This window comes from Amblyomma maculatum, chromosome 11, assembly GCF_055883805.1.
Source record: "Amblyomma maculatum isolate TAMU_Amacu chromosome 11, ASM5588380v1, whole genome shotgun sequence".
Taxonomy (NCBI): Eukaryota; Metazoa; Arthropoda; class Arachnida; order Ixodida; family Ixodidae; genus Amblyomma; species Amblyomma maculatum.
This window is the reverse complement of record NC_139354.1, coordinates 115,042,863-115,066,521: the sequence shown is the minus strand read 5'-3', so window position 1 is coordinate 115,066,521 and position 23,659 is coordinate 115,042,863. Positions and strand designations below refer to the sequence as shown.

At 45.3% G+C, this 23,659-nt stretch overlaps 1 non-coding gene across 1 annotated transcript; it reads left to right on the top strand.

The window, feature by feature from the left end:
• Positions 1–2,517: 2,517 nt before the first annotated feature.
• TRNAT-AGU (transfer RNA threonine (anticodon AGU)) lies at positions 2,518–2,591 on the top strand. Its single transcript has one exon. It is a non-coding gene; the product is annotated as a tRNA-Thr (tRNA).
• Positions 2,592–23,659: the final 21,068 nt, after the last annotated feature.

Below are 23,659 nucleotides of genomic sequence, written 5' to 3'. Positions count from 1 at the left end.
GCTGATAGCGGCGGAGAGGTGGCAGACGCCGAGCCAGTGGGTCCGGTTGAGTAGCTTAGGTTCTTCTCAAGAAAATGCGAGGAAGTGTTCCAGAGATTAGGAACCCTGTCAACCAAAATGGGATCGAAAGGCAGCTTTACAGTAGAACCACCATCACAAAATGGCTGTGAAGCCTCCTAACGTTTTTGAGGAGTAAGTGAACTTTAATAGAGTGGTCCTCGGTTACATGACAGCCAGGGGTTTTGAAATGATAAGCATTTTTTAGTGACGTGATTTTCTAGGAATAATCCAAGATTTCTTAGGATGACAGGACGCGTATGATCATCGCGTAGGCTATCGATCCTATGGCACCGCTCAATTTATGGCCAATAAATCTTTAATGTTTCAGAAATTAGATTTGAAACTTTGCTCATTGCACTGCGCTTTTATTTGGTTCTTCAGCAACGGTACGAAGAAGGGTGTTATTTCGCAGATATCGGTTTTCGATGTCATAATTATTTTCATTTAACTGTGCCAATGCATTGCTTAAAGAACCAATCTTAGAACGCAGTTTGCCGCACAGTTCGGCTTGTGAAGAATGAAGCGCTGCCACATGAGATTCAAGACCTTCTAACCGATAATCTACAAATTGCTGAAAAGATGTTATGTCTGCAATATCACGTGCCAACTGCTTCTGGCCCTCTAGTTATAATTGTTGCATTTATAATTGCTGTTATAATTGCTGCATTTCAGCAATTATAACATTGTCAGAAGTATCAGCTGCATGAGAACTTGTCTGAGCCCGTGTTTGAGCGTGTGCCGGTATATTATCCGGATTATGAGTTTTTCTAGGCTCATAATCGAGCCGGATTATTTTTGGGAGGAACGCGGTTGCGCTCGGTGTCCCTGCTGAAAAGAAGCCGATTTAAGCAATACACCATTCGCGACAACCAAGAAACCGTAAACTCTGGGTACAATAACAGCAGTAAAAAACAGACGTCTGAACTAATGCAGTGAGCACCCTTTCGCTAACATACCTGCCCAAAGAAGAGTGGACAGGTAAGTATATTGCCGGCGCTGCTGCTCTAAAGCCCGCTGAATAAATACTGCAGGTTCTCCTCTATATCTTGCATATCCGATGCCATATCCTTGAGTTGTGATAAAATCTGGGTCTTCAGGGCCTGGGTTCGATTCAATGCCTCCTCGACCCAATTAAAAATTCCTAAGAAAGCGTACTAGTTAATGGGGCAACCAACAAAGCTGCGACCACGGTAGCAACAACAGGAACAGGCCATTAAAGCAAAACCATTTTCAATTTATTTTCTTCACCTGCACGAGGTAGATAAACAGAATAGTGTTCCGCAATCTGTTGATGATGCCATAACAAGCCGCCGCGAAGCGAGTGTTGATCTCATTTATAGCTTGAGAGAGCTTTGCCACCCCACGCAGTCTAGACGCCCGGTAATCAGCACGTGTTGCCGCAGATTGAAGATACAGATAGTGCCAGTATTCCAAAGCTGGCAGGCGCATTTCGTGATCCATGCCTCAATGGCATGAAAGGTGGAAATGCGCCAGATAGGGTCAGCATGTGAATGTCCGGACAGCTAATGGGGAAAAATTCGAGAAGGCCACAAAGCTACCCAAGGCAGACAAACGGATCAGTGTTGCCCATTTTGTCGATGCTGCCATGCTATTATCATATTATAGGTTAATATTAAGATTGCCCATTGTAACAACAGATGTTATGGCGCCTAAATATAACAAAGCATGCGGTCAACTCCGCAAAAATCTTCAGTATTGGAATATCTACTTTCACGTATCAGAGTAAGAGAGGATCGGTGAGACACAGTACTCTTGGAAAGATTAGGAGGAATTCAGACTACTTGGGCCTAATGTCATTAACCCTCGCGCCGACATTGCGCAACTTGCCCTTGTTTATGATTTTCACCTGATTAGTAATGCAGAAGCCGCGACTAAGAAGCATCAGTAATGTTGGAATTTAAGAGGTAGTCAAAGATGTGGCATTGTGAAGCAGTGGGAATAGACATTTAACTTTAGCAAGCAATTAAGAACTCCTTAGTCTCCTCCACTCTTGTGTCCCATCTTAACACTTGTACATACACATTGCTTTACGGTTACCTTTTGAGGCGGCAATGCAACGATTGTAAGCTTCAAAAGAAAAGTAACCAGGTAGCATCGCTTCTGTTAATCTACTAAAATAATTATATGAATACTGTGCGTCCTGCCTAAAATATCAAGGTTTCCATGGTGCTACCGGTGCGTGTCGTTAATATTCACCTCAACGTTTCTTGCCGTCCATTTGAGGTGATCATCGTGCATGACTTCCATCGCAAATGGGCTTTTCTTAGAGAGGCTTTATTCGACTTTTTTCGTACCTCCTTCCTCTTACGAAATGTTGCACAAAACCAGTTACATCGTTGGCAAAATCTCTGTTTTTTTTTTTTGCTTTTAAGATGTACTGGAACCCTGTCTGAGAACAAGCTCGCGAAAATTGGAAACGTCTCCTTTCCTACCGTCGGCGCCGTGGCTTAGATGGTTAAAGCGCCTGTCTAGTAAACAGGAGATCGTGAGTTTGAATCTCGCCGGTGCCTGATTATTTTTGCTTTTTTTGTGCGTCTTGAGTCACGTTCAAGCGCCTTGTGTCGGACTGCTACTGGAGAGTACAGAGTTCAGTAGTAGCACGCACACGCCGTCCGTGTAGCCTTTGCGACATTTGTTATACCATCTGATTTGACATGGTCTTCACAGCACTAGTTTTGTGCTTTTAATTATAACCTCTTTCTTGATCTCCACCAGTTTCATCCGCATGCTTCTAAGGCTAAGCTCCGCCTAAATAACGCGATCATCAACAGCATGTGTGGAGCGGTGCTATTGAGAACAGTACTTCTAGAAAGAATAATTTGGTGTGGTAATGCCGCAGTGCTCCTTAATTTATCATTTAAGGGATTCAATGCCTGCTGTGTCTTTCTGCACTGCTGCAAACGTTCTGCTGTTTGGTTGCACCTATTCCGGCTGTCGTCAAGCGGCACATTACCAGTGAGCAATCTACATTCCTTCGAGAACACCGCCTATTAGGTTACGGCGATGTAGAATTGTGTAATTGTTCGGCACACAATGCACAAAAACACCGCTGTATGAAGCACGCAAAGAAGCTGAAATGTAAATCCAATTTTGGTTAATTAAAACAGAAGCCAAGGATATATACTAAACAGGTGCAAAACATTTCTCGTCCTTTTGATTCTTTTATAAGACAACAAATTAAACCTCAGGTTATATTTCGCTCTGTTCAGTAGTTTCTAGTTATAAGATGATTCAAACTGAATCACTATTCGTGCCAAGGGAAATGAAGACAGGTTTACAGAACGGGAAACCTAGTCGGCGAGTTTGAGAATCTTGGTGAAGCCCTCACATGGGCGGCGCTAGATTAGTTATGTTTGAAATAAAGAGTGCTTCGTGATCCAGCGCAGAATAGAACCACCGCTTTGGCTGACAGAGTAGGAATTTTAGGTTAAATCCATGAAAAGAACACGCGTTTGGTAATCCTCATAAATGCTATTGTCTATAAAGGTGCGTTCACTGCATGTCAGACATTGAAATATAGAATATCCCTATCTCTGGCATCACAACAACGTCGCACATGAGAGTGGGTTTAACTGCGAACAGCTCTATGTATTAATTTGTACCAGAGCGTTGCTGAAGTTGTATGCTGAGGAAACGTGTTCAGACATTTCTTGAATTTTTCAACATGTGCGTTTCATCATAAATTTATGAATAAAGGGCAGACAGTGGCTGCGTTTTTGTGGCTCAAAAGAATGAAGGTTCTACAGTGTTCTGCAACTTTATCGGAATTGTCTTGGAAACTTTTCCCGCCTCGACCGGTGGGAAATTTTCCAAGACGGTTCCGATAAAGTTGCTGAACACTGTATAGTGAATCAGATTTCTGAGTGACCACGCAGTTTTAAAAATTTTACTGTTTTGTCTTGTAGTACTCCTGCAGCGTCAGAAAATGAAATTTCAAGAGATGGTACTTAATTAAAAGTAATAAAACTCCGTCCTGCCGGATTTTAACCAGCGTTCTATGAAAGTTCGCAGTAAAGCAACATGTATAGTACATCGCTCTACCAAATTAGCTATCGACTGCTCTCTTTTTATCACCATTGCCAGCACTGAGTGGCCTTTGGGAACGTCTTTGAATGCCTACAATAACAAATATACTGGGCGTTGCTACCGTGCGCCGCTGAAAACTAGTTCGACCGCACAGTGGCGTCATCTTTCTGTCGAACGTTAGGCCATCTCTGCGGTGTAGTTTCGTTTCGTAATGGGAAAGCAAGTCTGCAGCTCATTTTCGGCGTTCTTAGCAACATCTAGTGTATAAAGCTTTCCATCGTTCTGTAAAAGCGGGTTTCAATTTCGCGTAAAGTTAGATTTTTCGTGTGCGAAAAAAATTCAGCGAGTGAATAAGGAACTGATCTGTAAAGACGATTGCACCCCCTGTATTCTTACCCAAAAGAAGTGCTATAGCTTGTGGTAGCGGCTAAAAGAATAAATCGCCAATATATTCTTGAAACAGTGGAAGTATAGTGGGAAGCGAGGTCCTTGTAATCAGCTGCTTATAGCTCACCAGTCTTCCTGACCTGTGTAAGTCTTATGATATCGGGTCTCGTGCATGATGATGCATAGATAAGCGCAGCTAGATCAAGTGTAGACAATAATGTACTAAGGTAGAATTTCGCGGTCTAGAAGATTGAAGAGCACCGGACTAGTGCTATGGATTCTATGCAGGCTGCTACATTACAGGTATACGGTCGCTTTAGACAGATGCTACCCACTTGGAAAACGCACTGCTTATCATTATTTCATGACTATTTAATTGTGCGGCAGCATTCGGCGATAAGATTTGATGTTTTACGATAGAGTTTGTTAAGTATTGAGAAGGCCACAGTAGAACAGAACACTATTGAAAATAAGCACTGTATTAGTAGGCTATGAGTTTCTATGTAGCCGCCTGAAAAACACTGAGCAGGTTAAGAGAAATGCTCTCCTACAAAGATGCGAGGTGCTCTGAGGGATGGTAGGTTCTGTGGAGATGAATTCACAGGGTCTACGGGCCCATAGAGATCACTTGACAGACGCTATGCCAAGCAGAAGAACTTTCTTGTAATTACGTTTATGCATGGAATGCTTGGCTATGCTGGAACCACCGTTCGTCATTATTTCTCTCCGTTCGTCCAATATGTTTTAAGAAGGAAATGTTTAAAGCACACTTGATATGATATGTTAATCAATAAACCATTATTTAAAGAAACTCTCCATATTGATAGGCGATATGTGAGTGTGAAGAAAATTCGAAGGAGGATAGGTTTATCGTCAAGTGCCAATATGTTATCCTAACTGAAACATTGCTCTCAGACAGTGTCTCAAACGCAGATTTCTCATTTTGTTAAATTTTAAACTTTACCGAAATGACCGAAAAAGGTCTCGAAGTGGAGGTGTTGTTATTGCATGGGACAATGATGCGAGGCTAATTTATCAACACTCCAACTAGTCTTAAACTGTTATGGTAGCTTTACCATTTCGTCGAGGTACAACTGTTAATTGGTGTCTGTTATCGTGTGCCTAATAATAGCCCCAACAATTCCGATTGCCTCAATGAAGCTTAACATCTACTAACTATCAAATATCCGAGCACGCATATTCTTTTGGTTGGGAATTCAACTACCCTGAAACGAAGAGGGATAACCAGGCTAACCCAACTGATCGTCAGGAAGAACCTGTGCCTTTACAGGTGTTTGCACGATTTAACTCTAACTCAGATTTTAACCTAGCCCCCGCGTATCACCAAAGGCGGTGCAAATATTATCGACCTCATCCTAACTTCATATCCCGAGCCTTTATCTTGTATTTTGTGCCCGAATGAATCCAGTTTTTAAAACAATCAATGCTGTTTTCAGCTGCAAGCGACTGATAAGCTATGCTCTAAAGAAAACCATCACCCTTTACCATAGGGGCAATTGCAATGTCATTATTAACCGAACTAAGCACACTCTTTCCGATTTTCAATCTTCTTTTAGTCACCGCGCCAATCAGAAGAACTGGCTTCTTTTTGAACAAAAAGTTAGCCAACTAACAGAGATTTATACCGAAATCCTTTAATCAGCAAAAACAATGGTTGACTAATAATCTGAAAAAACGATTTCGATAACAAGAGAAGGCGTATTTTTCTTGCTGCGAAAGAAACATCCAACCATAATATGCAACCAATGTACTAAGAAGTTCAGTTGCATATAGTCCTTCAGCTGAGAATGTCGAAAACTTCTTTTTTTCATATTGATCTACCCAGGATGCTAATTGCAAATTCTACTAACTTCTGGCAGGCGATAAACCCATAGTTTACGTGTACTAACTCTCTAACAAATGATCGCGACGAACCGGTCACTGATAATGAATGCGCGAACATATTTAATGCAGCTTTATCTTCCATTATGACGTCTCTCATAGCCTGAGTCGATTTAGGACGTTAAACACAACTAACCAACATTTATCATCCGTTTTCAACACGAAAACTGACGAATCACATCACATTCTGATCCCTAGCGTGTGTCCTGCTATACCATTCGTTACTTTTACTTATTCTGGTACTGAACGTCTAATGAAAAGCCTAAAGCCATGTTCATCAGCTGGACCGGGCGAAATTAACCAGAAGATTTTAATGAACACAAAAAAACATGTTTTGATAAATACGTATGTTTGCCCTTCACAGTAACCTAAGACAGGTTTGCTACCAGATAAATGGAGGATGGGAAAGGTGATCCCCGTACACAAATCAGGTAACAAAGATTCCCCTCTCAACTACCAACCCAATTTCCTTACCAGTGTACCTTGCAAATCACGGAACATGTCATGTATTCTTCGATCATGTTGTTCTCAGATTCAAATAAATTCTTCCATTCACCACAATATGGATTTAGCACATACATGTCATACGAGAGCTCATGGCCGTTCTTCTTCGTTATTTGCACACCGAACTAAATATTAACACGCAAACCAATGCCATCTTTCTCGACGTTGCGAAAGCATTCGATAAGATTCCGCATAATCGTTTGGTCCTGAAACTTTCCAATTTAAACTTGCACCCAAATGTACTAGCCAGGATGAAATCATTTTTTAGTAATCGGTTTGGCTTATGGCGTTCTACGCCAGAGCGACTCAGACTGTGAGATACGCCGTAAGGAAGGGCTCCGGCAATTTCGACCACCTGGGGTTCTTTAGTAATTGTTTTCAGCTCGTTTCCCTCAGCAGTACTCATTACAAGAAACGTCAGGCTTCCCCAAGCATCTGTTCTTGGGCCCTTACTGTTCTTAATTTACATCAACAGCTTATCCCTCCAAGTGTCATGCCATACTCGTTTGTTTGCTGACAGTTGTGTTACCTACCAATATGTGACTTACCCGTCAGAGCAGGAATCTTTTCAGACTATCCTAAACAACGTACAAGTGATATGCAATCAATGACTAATAACTCTTTTTTCTACTAAATGTAAAACTATGACGTATCATCACCGGCTTAATCCTATTGTATTTTAGTATAACGTCTCTGTAGTCGCCATTGATCTAGTACCATCGTATAAATATTTGGGGGTACCCCTGTCCTTCAATTTAACCTGACATGCGCATAACGAACATTATCTCATTCGCTAACAAATCATTACGTGTCTTAAAGCGTCGCCTCCGTAGTGCCTCTCATTATGTAACACAACTTGCTAACAGAGCGCTGGAACGACCGAAATTAGAATAATAACCTGCAGTTTGGATCTTCACCAATTACATCTTTCTAATGCACTCGAGTGGGTTGAAAACAGAGACATTAGATTCACTCATCCATGATACTGATGTGAAATCAACATTTCATCGCTAAAAACAATCAGATATACAGCATCGCCGCCGCATCAGCAGTCACGGTCTTATTTACAAGTTTTACTAATCTGCACTTTACCAGGAACTGTGCACCTACACACCTGATTCACGCTTTCATAACTGTACCAGTCACCCTCTTCAAGTCTCAAGTCCACGCGCCCGTGCTACCAACTTTTTAACACCAATGTTTCCAAGAAAAGCAGCCGACTAAAACGACCTTTTTCACCACATAGAATGCCATTCCGTGTCCGTTGATGCTCTGTCAAAGTGTTGCTGTGCATCATGTACGAACAAAACGTTTATTGTATTTTATTTTTGTCCCCCTCTTATACAGTAACCCTAACAGGGTCTTTAAATCAATAATATGAAATTAAATGAAAATTGGTTTTAACGTCACAGAGCGACCCAAATTATATATAATGAATGCCGTGGTGGAAGGTTCAGGAAATTTCGACCACGTAGGGTCCTTAATATGCAGTGAGGTTGCACTATACAAAGGCGCCTGTTTTTGAAGCGAAAAGCTTCACTACGAGGGTCGAAGCCTAGCCTCGCGTATGCCGTATGCCGCGATCGAGTGACGTCACAGGCAAGCCTAGCTGCGTAGCTCAATCGCCAAGCTCTGGCGGCGTTGTCTAGCAACGCTTAAGAGCTGTGCGGCTCCTCCTCATTAAAGAAAAACGACATAGATCCCATCCGGGAAACGAACCTCCATACCCTGGATCCCCAGCCGAGCACTTTAAAATTGCGCCACGCCCTTTTTTTCGTTATTTCCTGTTAATGAAATTTACAGTGAGCGAAGTCAACGTTTAATACCACGAAAAGCTCCAGCAAAAGTAAGACTTCAAAAAGTTTCAAAAACGCTTTAGATTAACCAGTTCGCTCAAATCTGGCATCCATTCATATTTCTCACTTTGGGTATTATACGTGGCGATCAGGTTTTGACACTTTAAATAAAATACTCCCTCGCGGAGCGAACAACCACATCCGCGTGTTTCACAGCCCTTCCCGTTTTCCATACACTGTGGAGGCAAAGCAACATGAGTAAGTCGAATGGCACACCCCCTTGATTATGGACCGGCAGGAGCCGTATATCATATGGTGTAATTAGCAAGCCCATATTTTAAGTCCTCTGCATGATATCCCACAGAAAGACTCCATCCCAGCAATCAAGGAAAATATGGTCTATGGTTTCCGGCTTATGGCAAATCAAGCAGTCCACCGAATACGGGACGAAGACACCTTTTTCCCTCAAACAAGGTTTAACAGGTAATTTACCACTGTGCAAGAGCAAGAAAACATGTTTTGCTGACGACCGTACTGGCATCTTTTTAACCCTTTTTAAGACATCCTTACCTTCCCCACTGCAGTGTAATGATCGATACAACGGCACTGGCATCCTTATATCAAGCAGGTCCTTATACAATTTCTTTTGGATTACAGCGCTTAGGTATTCCATTGAGATTCGGACTTTTAAAATGATAAAGGAAGCCACAACCTCGTGCAAAAAAACACTCAGTCTTCTGTGTTTAAAGTTGCTAACTGCAAAAATTCAGGTAAATCTCGGCTGTGTCTAAATTGAAAAGCCGTATGCAGAAAAGGGTCGGTTTGGTTCCGTAAGAACATAAACCTGGATAATATATTTGTCGTAAAAACAAATGGGCCAATATAAGGCCTCCACCTTTTACCGAACAAAACAAATTTGTACGTCTTCTCTCCCAAACCGAACCCCTGACGAAACCCAATAGCAATCCGTGAAACGTCTGGACCCGAACCCTTGACACGGACAATGCTTGCAATACATACAAGACTTTCGCAACAATGAAGAAATTGCATACAGTTGAACGCGCAAGCATTGATAAATGAAGGCCCCCCCACTTTGTTGTTTCGACTGGACAGGTTTGCGTCCAGCATTCCAGCAATCTTTCGTATCTTTGTAGTGTTCCAGTGGTACTCCAAGGTACCTCATAGGTGTGACACACCAAGAAACATATTCGAAAATGGAAGGTGCGTTGCATCAAACCCCATGCCACAGCCCCGAATATGTCCCGGTTGACTTCGCTGGCCGTTTGCTTAAAATATCGAGTAGCATCTTTGATTGCTTCTGATACGCTGTCTCGATCTTGACAGAAAACGGTTATGTGGTCAGCATTAGACAATATCTTTACTTCCTTTTCCATAAGTCTAAATCCTCGAATCCGTTCATTTTTATTCACCGTTTAGCAAAAAGGTTCTATATATATATATATATATATATATATATATATATATATATATATATATATATATATATATTGTGAGCCCTCCACGGATCTTCTTTCATTTGTACATACCATGATCTTCTTCATCTTGTACATACCATCATCATCGCCCCGCGGCGCCGGCTCCGGCGCGCGCTTGGGTTTTCTCCATTAGATTAAACGCTCACACGGCATACCTTGCCTTGCCTTCAGGACCTCGCAGTCTGGATCTGGCCTTTTTTCACAAGTGGTGGAGGTGCGGGGTAGTGAGCACCACCATGGATATAGGGTGAGCATCCACTATGCATGGCAGGGAAGTTCCTTTAGTCAGCACGAGGGATTCACGGGAAGTGTTCGTGGCAGCTACTATTGCTGAGCTGCTGCGGAATCGTACAAGACTTGATGGGAAGGCGATTCCACGTGCAAGGTGACGATGATATGGTGCGATGAGTACATCCCCGTCACTGATGTGTTCGGAAACAACGGTAATAAGTATTTCGCACTGTGGAGGCAATACAGTATCAGCTGCGGCAATGAGGAAATGATGCCGTGCAGAAATGTCAGATGAAAAATCACTGTCTGTCATATGGATGACATGGTCGCCTCAAGAAATTAACGCTGGAGTGGTTGACAAAAAATCCCATCAAAATATCATCAAATGCGCACACGGGGAAAGCACAGCAAACTGCACATGGTGGCGGACGCCGTCTATAACAACTCGAACTGTACACTTTGCTGAAGGGTGCAGAGGGACGCCATTTGCTCCACGAAGTTCAGGTCCATCATATTGTCACGATATTGGCGACTAGGGCTAGGTTGTCAGAGCCGGTGCAGGTGGAATTACACGGTTCAAGCTTTAGGTACGTCCTTCTAGTCCGGAGCCGATTCACTTCGTTCTTTTTCCCCGAGCGCCACTTCGTCTTTCGCTCCGAGCGCCCCCTGGCATTCCTCCCTCCTTAAGCGTGACGCACACGGCACACGTGCCCACAGGTGGACAACAGCAAACGAAAAAAAAAGTGCAGATGCCGTCTTTCAGTTACCGCCTAAAATACGGCTTCATGCGTAGGACATGAACTGTCTCTGGACGAGGTAGCCGACGGTCTCTCTGCTCTGGGCCATCTGGGAGGACCTCATAGTTAACGTCGCTGAGGCGCCGCAAGACTTTATATGGTCCGAAGTAACGGCAAATCCGCTTTTCTGATAGGCCACTGCGTCGAACAGGAGTCCACACCCACACCTGGTCCCCGATGTTGTAGGAAGCTTGTTTGTGGCGGAGGTTGTACCGGCGTGAATCCTTGTCCTGTTGCTGGGCGATGTGGACGCGTGCTAGTTGGCGTGCTTGCTCAGCATGTTGGGCACAGTGTTCGGCGTCTGTAGAAAGCTCGGTATCTGTTTCGCAAGGGAGCATTGCGTCCAGCATCGTCCGAACCTCCCTGCCATAAACTAGGCAAAATGGTGTGAAGCGTGTCGTCTCTTGGACTGCCGTATTGTACGCGAATGTCACATATGGTAGAATAGCATCCCAAGTCTTGTGCTGGGCATCGACATACATCGCCAGCATGTCCGCAATGGTCTTATTAAGCCTTTCCGTCAGCCCGTTGGTCTGCGGATGGTAAGCAGTAGCTTTTCGATGCGCCGTACCGCTGAGATGAAAAACTTCGGCCATCATTTGTGAAGTAAAGGCAGTCCCTCTGTCAGTAATAATACAGGTCGGAGCACCGTGCCGCAGCATGATCTAGTGTACAAAGAAATGGGCAATCTCCGATGCTGTACCACTAGGTAACGCTTTGGTCTCGGCATATCGAGTCAGGTAGTCTGTGGCGATGATTATCCAGCGGTTGCCCCCGGAGGATCGAGGGAAAGGACCGAGAAGGTCCATGCCGACTTGATCAAACGGTGCGCGTGGTGGTATTATGGGCACGAGAAGGCCTGCAGGCTTTGATTGACATTGCCGACAGGTCTTAACATAGCACTTAACGACAGTGGCAAGGTTGGGCCAGTAGAATGTCTTTCGTATTCTAGCAAGTGTGCGAGTATAGCCCAAGTGGCCAGAAGTTGGTTCATCGTGGCACGCTGAAAGGATTTCCTCTCGCAGAGCTGCGGGTACCACGAGGAGGTAGGTTCTCGAATCGGATCTAGAGCTGTGCTTATAGAGTACACCACTTCTCAGGCCGAAAGTTGAGAGGCTCCGAGAAAAGCACTTAGGTATTGTGGCTGGCTGACCTTCTAAATAATCGATCAGGGCTCGTAACTCTGGATCAGCACGCTGCTGATGAGACATATCTGAAGCATCAACAGCTCCGAGAAAACTGCCAGAGTCACCCGTGTGTGGTGAAGCGAGCTCGACGGGCGCACGAGAGAGCGCGTCAGCATCTTCATGCTTATGTCCGGACATATAGACTATAGTGAGGTCAAACTCCTGTAGGCGAAGGCTCCATCGCGCCAGGCGGCCGCATGGGTCACGCAGGTTGGCCAGCCAACACAAGGAATGGTGGTCAGTGATCACTTTAAAAGGGCGACCATAAAGGTCGGAGCGAAATTTTGTAGCAGCCCAAATAATGGCGAGGCATTCCTTCTCAGTAGCTGAATAGTTCATCTCGGCGCGGGATAAAGCACGGCTGGCATAGGCGACGACTCGTTCCACACCATCTTGACGTTGCACGAGAACCGCCCCAAGGCCAATGTTACTGGCGTCAGTGTGGATTTCTGTCTCACCGTGCTCATCGAAATGGGCTAGAATAGGCGGCGATTGGAGACGGGGACGCAACTCGGTTAAAGCAGCTTCTTGCTCGTGACTCCAAACAAAAGGGGTGTCTCCCCGGGTGAGCCGAGTCAGCGGTTCAGCAAGATCAGCGAAGTTATCGATAAAACGGAGGTAATAACTGCACAAGCCGAGAAATCTGCGAACAGCTTTCTTGTCACGTGGAATCGGAAATTCCGCAACAGCAGTAAGCTTGTCAGGGTCGGGCTTCACGCCGGGAGCGCTTACGACATGACCGAGCAATTTAAGCTCTTGGTAGCCAAAGTGACATTTCTGTGACTTAAGTGTCAAGTTAGCGGATCGAAGGGCTTCTAGTACTGACCGCAGGCGCTTAAGATGTCAAACGATTCTGCGAAGACCACCACGTCATCTAAATAGAGTAGGCAACACTGCCATTTAAGCCCGGCGAGGACAGTGTCCATCATCCGCTGAAATATGGCCGGCGTGGAACAAAGTCCGAAAGGCAGAACTTTAAATTCGTAAAGTCCGTCGGGTGTGACAAAGGCCGTTTTTTCACGATCTCGCTCATCTACCTCAATCTGCCAGTAGTCACTTTTCAGATCGATTGACGAAAAGTACTTCGCACGCCGAAGGCGGTCGAGAGAGGGGTCAATACGCGGCAAGGGGTAAACATCCTTCTTGGTTACGGCGTTCAGCTTGCGGTAATCGACGCAAAAACGTAACGTGCCGTCTTTCTTTTTAATTAGAACGACTGGGGAGGACCATGGGCTATTTGAAGGCTAGATAACATCATCTTCGAGCATTTGTTTAACTTGTGACTTAACTTCGCGCTCGGTCGAAGAGACGCGGTAGGGTTGCTGGTGAATTGGGCGCACATCATCGAACGTCACGATCTGATGCTTGGCAATGGGAGTCTGATGCACTTTTGACGATGATGCAAAACACTCTCTGAATTCGAGTAACAATGAAAACAGCTGTTCACGCTGGCTCACCGATAGCCCTGGGCTAATATCGAGGTTGTCGAGGGATGTGGGCGGTGGCACGGTTTCTGTGGACAAGCTCTCGGAGTCTTCAGATATGCGTTCCGCGAAAGCTACGGAAGTATTCCGGAAAAGGTGTCGATACACGTGCGAAAAATTGGTAACAAGTACCTTGGACTGATCACAGTTAAGATGGATCAAACTGCGAGCCACGTAGACTCCCTGCGTCAACAGTAACGAGAGGTTAGCTTCGGCTATTGCATCACCATCGTGAAGTGCATTGCATTTGACATTAACGTAGGTGCTGGTTCGGGGTGGCAGCGTGACACTGTCCGCATAAACTCGAAGCACATTGAGTGGTCGCTGTGTACTGCTGAGGGCCACTGCTTTCTCAGTTGAAAACGAGACCTTAAAATCCCGGAGCTCAATAATTGCGCCATATTCACGAAGAAAGTCTACGCCCAGAATTAGGTCACGTGAGCAGCTTTTCAGAACAAGGCAGCTTACCACAAATGTCGACTCTTGAATTTGAACTCTGGCCGTGCACATGCCTAGAGGAGTAACCAGATGACCACCCGCAGTGCGAACTTGTGTGCCAGCCCACGGAGTCAAAACCTTCTTGAGAATCGCGGCAAACTGGCTGCTCAAAATAGAATAATCAGCGCCAGTATCCAACAAAGCTCGAACATGGCGACCATCCAGTATTACTAGTATGTCCAACGACAGCTTCTCGCGATTATCAGGCTTCTGAGTGTTTGAGTGCTCTGCGTCGGTGTACGCGGTATGCTTCACTTGCAATTCGTCGTTGTTGCAGGCGCGTTGTTGCGGTATCCGTTCCACCGGCAATTCGTCGTTCTTGCGGGTGCGTTGTCGCGTCATCTGTTCCACCGGCAATTCGTCGTTGTTGCGGGTGCATTGTTGCGTCGTCTGTTTCACCGGCAATTCGTCGTTGTTGCGGGTGCTTTGGTGCGTTGTCGGTTCCACCGGCAATTCGTCGTCGTTGCGGGTGCGTCGTGGTGGCGTCGAGATAGCGTTATAATCGGCAACCGCGGACCTTTCCAATGTCGATTCGTAGAGTTTCCCTGTCGGCGTCGATGGGGGGATCTCCCGCGCAGCGATGTTCAGCGAGCCTACCCCCGAAGGTCGCTGGTTTCAGTTTTCCCGCTGGGGGCTGGGCAATCGGCCCTGCGCTGCCCATGAGGACCTCGCAGCAGATGGCGAAGGGCGAGCTCTGGGCGACGGTGATCGAGATTGCCGCAGACGAGACGGAACACCACGGCGCTGGTCATTGAGGAAATCTTCAACGGCTCGGGTCCGTTCGCCGTAGCGAGGCCGCGGAGAATCGGCGAAAAAACCTTCGAGGCCCAGTCGACGGTAGGGACAGCGCCGATAGACATGACCCGGTTCGCCGCAGTGAAAGCATAAAGGCCGTCGGTCGGGGGTACGCCACTCGTCTGCTTTCCGTCTAGACGGTCGGGAATCTGTTACGTATTGGATCACGGGGGCCGGTGTTGTTGGTGCAGCTACGTTAGCAGGAATAAGGGTCGGCGACTGGGGTGGCGAGTATTGTAGCACCTCGGGATGCTGGCACTCAGGTGGCGTGAGAGGATGAGCAGGGTGAGATTCACCGCTTGGAAACGGAGGCCGGAGCGCTTGCTGCACTTCGTCGAGGACAACGCTTGCAATGGAGGTAGAAGCTGGTTGATGTGCGCCATACAGCAGTCTGAGTTCGTCGCGCACAATCGAACGTACGAGCTCACGTAGCGCCGATGCGTCCATGCCATGCGATGGTAACTCGGCAGAGACGGAGGTGACATGGACGGTACGATTCTGTGCCGAAGCTCGCTGCTGAAGCACTTTTTCTATTGTGGATGTTTCCGCAAGGAATTCTGCGACAGTTTTCGGTGGGCTGCGCACCAGGCCAGCAAAAAGCTGCTCTTTAACGCTAAGCATGATGTAGCGCAGCTTTTCGTCCTCGGACATTGTAGGGTCTGCCCGCTTGAAGAGGCGTGTCATGTCTTCGATATATGCCGCGACGGTTTCGTTAGGCATTTGAACTCGAGATTGGAGAGCGCGTTCGGCTAACACCACCTAGAAGACTGAAGACCCCCACACGGCGGCGTGACGTCACGCAAGTCAGATCATCCTGGAAGTGGACTTCACCACACTCGCTCTCTCCCTATAAGCTGCATGTTGGCGTGAAATAAATTAGATTCGCTCGCTCGTGTTACCAGAAGGAACTAATATGCTGCGTCTACAGTTATTTACGAAACTTGGCCGGGAATTCTCACCCCAGTTTGTAGCTTCGTGCATTAAGGAGTCGGTTTGCATGCTTACACATATAAGAACCGTTTTCTGACTGATTGGAAGCGAATGATGTAAAATTTTGTCATCACTGCGGTGCATAAACTCTATTTCATCTAGTAATAAGCTATTCACGTTGCAAGCTAGCGCCATGATTATATTACATATATTTAACACTTCGGGGCTTTTTTTTTACTTTCAAAAGCCCTATCAGGCAAGTTTCAAAAATGGCAAGAAATTGGCATTACATGAAAGTAAAATGTCAATAGTTCAAAGAGGAATAAATCAACACTCATAAAATGCACAAACTCATTTTTCCTCAGCAGCAATACAGGATCATTTATTATACAATTCGTCGAAAATAAATAAAAGTACAATGCTTGAGAGTCTCTTCTTTGTACAAGAACACATTCTTCGTAAAAGTGCACATAAATGCGATGCATGTCAGTGCCAGGAAAAAAAGTTGGTAGAGTAAATTTTCTGCGAATACACTTTACTGCTTTGGCACACAGGACTGCTTCAAGTAAAGAAATCCAGGCGTGCACGAGTTTCCGTGACACAAACAGACAGAGATTACAACATCAGAAGCCTTCTTGAGAATGAAGGTAGGATGAAGGACATTTTATTTGACATTGATGAAAGAAAAAGTTATTTTCTTTTTACAAACAATACTGTGGAAGCAAAACTGCACAAATGACACCTCAACTTTTAACAGTTGCAAGTTTTCGCTTTGCCTTTGTGGCAGACAACTTGTCGCTTGCTAACTTGTTATTTGCTGCTTTGCACAAGTTGTTCAAAAGGGTGTTTGCTGCTGCACTCAAAATGTAATGTATGACTTGTTGAGGAGTATGGCCATTCACACAAACATCCAGGTCATCATTATCATTGATGATGCCATGCACAAGGGCCACTAGCACTTCTTTCTGCTTAGGAAGTGCAAAGAACTGTTTTGCAAAGCGTGGACTCCTAAGCTTGTCCAGTACTATTTCTGTGGTAAGGACAGCATTCACAACAAGTTCGCGTGGGAACTTCAGGCCACCTCTTGTCATGCTGGAAATAAGGACATTTCTAGCAATGTCTATCTCTGTATCATCCATTATCAGATTTTCTTTACATGACTGGCACAACAGTTTCTTTACAGCTGCATGAGCACAGTAACCGGCAACATATGTCACAGCTGGTAGCCTTGCCACTTTCTTCTCAATATCGCTGTCCCAAACTGCGACATCAAACTGGCTCAGCAATGAGTTGGAGCTAATGACAGGAACATCGCACACCACATCAATGTCTGGTAACTCGAACACTTTCTGTACCGCAGCTTTGTCTCAGACTCGTAAATCTGCCTAATCGACACATGATAGTTGGCACCAGACAACTGACGGTACCGACCAAAGCGATCCTCAAGGGAATCTGTTTGAAATTTGCCTAGCAAAACATACTGCATACCAAGTTCTTCGAGGCAGTAGATAGCGACCTCATGGAGCGCATGAGTTGTGTGACATAAAGCTGAGTGAGTTTCTTTTGTTAAATGTCCTGCATCGTGCCTCAAACTTTCCCAGTAGTCGAGCCACTGCATCATTTTCCCCAAAAACTCTAACTGGGGACAAGATGTCGAGGTTATGGGTTTTTGCAAGTCATCTGAAAGCCGTTGGCCCTTTCGGGGAGTTTTAACGTTAACAACATTCCACCCCGTTAGCACCATGCTGATATACTGAGCAGTACCGTCAGCATGCTGAATGTTGCTATTATGAAGTGCTGCCACAGTTGATAAATTGAATATTCTCAGTGCTAACTTTACATTTTGCCTCTCCATGTTTGAAGGATTCAGTGCCTTCAATGACAATGTCGGAGCAATCTTCAAAAGCTCATTTTGTTCGGATTCATGCAGCTCACATAAAGTGTTAAATGATGCTGCCAAGATTTTGGGTTTGGGGTCTTTACTTTTTGGATCTTGGAAGTACATGCACCTTCCTGCATTGCGTCGATTTAACCAGTTATTTCTGACACATTTCAACACGTGGACAGGGTCTATGACAAAAAACAAAGGTCGTGATTTGTCAGCTGGATGCTGATAAACTATTTTTAGTCTCGGAGGGTCTGAAAACAATGACATTTTCTTTCTGTTGATGGAATTATTGTCAGAGATGATGGCAATTACTTTAAATCCTGTATCTTCAAGCTTCATGACTAGCATTCGCAGAAAATCATGCAAACATTTTGCATCAATTGTAGCCACTGGCAATATATGCACAACATCTTTGTTATTTGAAAGCAGACTCTGAGTCATAAAGACAAACGCTGTTTTTGCCGGGCTTGCAGGTTGACTGCTGCACCGGCAACTGACCCAGCTTTAAAATCAAAGTATGACTGAATGTGGATTTCATCCATCATTAAAGTTACTGTCTTTTCATGCTCTTTCAATGTGGTAGCAACTTTCTTAGCATATGACAGGAAACAGGAGCCTTGCTGTTCTATGGCCGGGCTTACTTGCTGAGCAGTGCAGAGACGTCTTATTGTCTCTGGATGAGGCAACTTTACCTTCAGTGAACCTCTGAGGAATTTGTATGCATGCGGTGAAATGGTGTAAAGGACGCTTGCAAATACGAGAAGGTCCGACGAGTAGCGTGCAGCGTTGTTGAGGATTAGGTCTACTTGGGATTTTATAAACTTCACGACTTCGAGGTGCCATTCATGTAACTGGGGCTGATGATTGCATATTAACTCTTCTAACAGCTCCTCCACAGTTTCAAGCAGATGGTGAGCCCGCTGGTCATTGTAGGGAGAATGAGCACTACGCAGAGACTCAACATGTTGAAGGATGTCACTTAGTTGTCTTAAGTCCTGCAACACTGCAGGCACACTGACACCATGAAGGTCCACGATGCGTGTTTCCCCGTAATACACTTCTACACACATGTTGTCACAAACTACCACTGATGAACGTACAGAGGCGCCCTGATCAACAGTCAAATCCAGGAATAGAACTTTGGACTCCATTGTGATCACAGACCAAAACGGCGAGGTGTTAAAGCTTGGCAGAGCATGAAGAAATTCAGAAAAGCTTGTTACTTCGTTATGCTTGTCTTCTTGTTGTTTTTCTTCTAGAGATTTTTCCATGGCAATGCGGAGTGATTCGTCCTCAACACGTTTTCTTTTATCCTCCGGAGCCTCCCGAGTGCACGCATGTTGCCGTGAAAGGTACTGGGGACAATTCGGGAACACACTTGGTACCGCATCCGGCTTCAGCCTGGAGACTTTCAGCGGCACTTCAATAACGTTTCCCGTCTTCACATCTATGTACTTAGATGTTTTTACGTAATCGCTTGCCACAAAACGTTTCTCGCAAAGCTGAAATGAAAAAAAAGACATTCTGTACAAATACGTTTTATACTACCAGAAAGATAAACGGCTCGGTTCGGCTTTCGATACTACAAAAAGAATGAGCACGTTTCAGGCTCCGGCAACGCAAGCAACCCGATTCGGCTGTTGCTGAAAAACGCACATTGCTTTAATAAAAAAGCCGCGAATCGACTCATAAGCCATAGCTTACCACTGTGTTTTTCGTAGGAGTAAAATCCTTCCGGGGAACCGCTCTTGTCCATGCCGCTCGCCGCACAAGGTCACAAGGAAACACGTGCACACGCACACGTGACTCTCCAGCATAGTTGGACTTGCAATTGGGAGCGCAACAGCAGCCCGGCATTCTAGCAATTTTTTTAGGAGCACAACCACAGCACAAAATCGAAAATATGCAGCTTGCAGACGAAAAACGACGCACAATCATGCCTGTTGTACGGACAGGCGGCATCCGATGCAAACGACTGCAAGCAGCTCCGATCACTGTGGCCAGCACAAGTGAAACAAACTCCGCTAGAAGCGCATGAAAATGTGGCTGCCTAACTAGGCCAAACGATGCTGTGTGCCATTCTTTAAGAATATAGCTGTCGAAAGAAAACCGAATAGCTCAATACTGCGGCCTTTGGTATTATTTGGGCTCTAATTATACTAAAAACTAAAAAAAATGACTTGTTTTGGTTGTAGTAAAAGTCACCGCTGAAGCCATTGCGAGCCATTCATAGCTGTTCTTGTCCGGCTTGTCCATGTTGCCCCCTCACCCCCTACCCTCGCCACGTGGACTTTCGGAGAGGTTGTCGCCGTCCGTCCGAGCGGCGATCTGAGTGTGATGACGTAGGCGCTTGGGCGAGGAGGCGGCGCGGGGGCCTTAAGTCTTCTAGGTGGTGTTGATTCGGCCCGTTCGCGGCGATCTGAGCTACCGTAAGCAGCCGCAAGATGACGCTTGAACTCACTCCAGGAAGACAGCTGGTCTTCATGGTTCTCGAACCATGTCCGAGCGCCATCTTCAAGGCTGAAGTACACGTTGCGAAGCCGGGCGGCGTAATCCCAGAGGTTGAAGGTAGCTACCCTTTCGTAGTGCTGCAACCAGTCGTCGACGTCTTCATAGGTGTCCCCGTGAAAGGTCTTTGGGAGGCGGGGGTTCTGAAATGTCACGTAAGTAGGGGCCGCTCCAGGCATTGCGACGACGTCGTGGCTGCCGGAAGTCATAGCCGATGGAGAAAACTCAGCTGGTAGGCCTCATTGCCTGCGGCTGGTGCGGTGAACAGGCGTTTCCTCGAATATATGACCATCACTCCTGCTTAGCGGAGGGGTACGGGACATCAGACCTGACCTCCACCAGATTTGTCACGATATTGGCGACTAGGGCTAGGTTATCAGAGCCGGTGCAGGTGGAATTACACTGTCCAAGCTTTAGGCACGTCCTTCTAGTCCGGAGCCGATTCACTTCGTTCTTTTTCCCCGAGCGCCACTTCAAAGTCTTTCGCTCCGAGCGCCCCCTGGCAATATGGTGTCGTAACTTTTCGCAAACGGTGGCACAAATCAGCATGAATAACAGAAAGTGCAGCTCTTCCTTACTGAAAAAACGGTATGTGAGCTGTACAAGAAAGTGTGAGAGTGAATGAGAATGTATAATAATATGTGAGTTCTTGGGAGATTAAACGTGGATTTATGAGAGCACGTAGAGCCACTGTGCAGGAACGCATGAGATTGTACAAGTTCTTGTGAGTTTGAATGAGCCCATGAGCGAGCTCACAGAAGCACGCACAGCCACTGTGCAATATTGAATGAGAATGAGCTGGTCACGTATTTGTGCGAGCTTGTAGAAGCCCATGGAGCCAGTGCGTGAACAGATGCTCTAAGAGAGCATGCAAACTACGTGGCCATGTACATGCTTGCATGCTAAAAAATTTGTCGTTGAGACTGTGTAGGTCCTTCCAATATGAAAGAGGTCAAAGTTAGAGCTTTCATATAATGATTACTTCATGATTATTTGCGACAGGTACACTTTTTCATATTTCACAATTTTGGTCTTGGCTTGCAGCACATTTTCAACATTAGTAGAAAAGTGCTTGCTTCCTTTCATTATGCAGAAATCTTTATATGACAACATGCACGCTGAGCAACAACTACTCGACATATCGAACTCACTGTAAAACAATGTAAAAAGCGAGATACTTCAACTAGATCTAATAGCATCATTTGCTTCTCTTTCAACCATTCGTTTCTGAAAGTTGGACGAAGCCATAGATGCACGACAAAGGCTGTGTGCACAACACTGATGTGTTGCCTGCCAAGTAGATGACGGTCAAACTGGCGATCAAAATCTCCCTTACATTGTGTTTTGCATATTAATGGAGGCAACTCACTATAACTGCACACTATTAACACCATTAGGCATCACAAGTTTGTATGAAGAACTGGCTTCGAGTTTTATCTGTAGAAGGAAAAGCAAATGTGATAGCAGAAATGTGAAAGCCAACTCCAGTACTAAACTTCACGAGCTCATATTCACTTGTAAAGACTACAGAAAGACAATTCTTAAACGACTGAACAGCACTAACAGATGGGATGGGAGAGAAGATGACAACAATTCTGCTTCTTTATCTCCCTTACTATCTTAGAGCACTGTCTCAATCGACTCATTATAACCAACCAGCCTGACTCTCTTTTTCAGCACAAGGATAGGCTGAGCAAAAGAGCTCCTACAGCCTTTTGAGTTTTGACTTGCACATCTACACCTATATACACCATTTTTAAGTTTCCTGAGACTATAGCAAAAATTTGCTAACTGCACAACTCTGAATTGAAGCTTTCTGCTGCGTAATGACACTTGCAAATGTTGTCCGTCTCAATGTCAAATAAAAAGAAAAAAAAAAGAAAGGATTGAATCGGTGATCTTAGACTAATGAAGAGATACACAAATCCTAGTACTTTATGAGAGGTGATACTAACAGTATGTGTTGCATCTTGAAGCTATGCTCACTATACACATATATGCTGAATCATCATATTGCAAGGAAATGTATTTTAGATGGCATATTTTTCAGTGTAACTGTAGGCTGCGTCACGCGAGATGCATTGAGGAAAGCTGCACGTGCAACTACACGAATATATTTTGTGCAGTTTCCACCAGCAGTGCATAATCAGTATGCTGCATGGAAAGAGCAGCTTGATTGCTTTAGCTTCTTTACTGTATGCTGTAGGCCACAGAGATAAGTTGAAATATTTGTATGGTCAGTTTCTTAATTGAAGTAAAGAGCGTGCAAACACCCCACACTGCCTTCACTTGAAGCTTGACCGGTAAGTTATTTTTGCATATCGCATATCTTTCCTGATTGAGAGTTCAGGCTTTCACCCCACTGTCCTTGCTTTTGCTATAAGCTACAGGCATTAAAAAATTTCGTCACCATTCAAGGGTTAAACACTGAAGTAGTGAGGCACATATCACACAAGAAATGATCGCTCTCAGGTGACCAGTTGGAGCTGACAGCCATAGATGTGGCGCCTATAAAGGAACAGCGGGCGAGCCGAATTGGGCTCGCCCACTGTTTTTTTTGAGCGAGCACAATTCAGCATCTTCTGTTTCCAAACAAATCACTTGATCTGTAAAACGCCGTATATTCTTTCAATATTAACAAACAAACAGTTGCCACTGTAACTGTTTATGAACAGGAGTTTTCGCAAGGAACATGGCAATGAATTTGGGCCAAAGCTCCGATTCACCGAACCACAGACCGCCGTCAACCTAACGTCCATGACAAGCAAAGCACGCAGTTAGTTTGTCCAGCATCGCGAGAAAAGAAGCGAAACTCATGGTGGTCTTTCGCTAGCACTGCTAATTTTTGAATGTACAAACTACAGGCGCGTATACACGACAAGCATGCAGCGTTAGCGCGTAGACGCCCGACATCGTGCTTGCCACTGTTCGGCGAGCAGCAAAGTCGTTAGGTCAGCGACTTCCGAAACCGAAACAAGTCGAAACCAGACGAGGCAGCCGAAGCGGATCGAAGTGCTAGCCGTAGCCATTATGAGTTGGTGGCGTCGCGCCTTTTTCTCTTGTGGGCTGTTGGGGCGCCTTGCTGCTTGCGGCTTCATTATTTCGAGATATACGAGGCACAGAGCGCAACAAAATAGCTCGTGCGATGT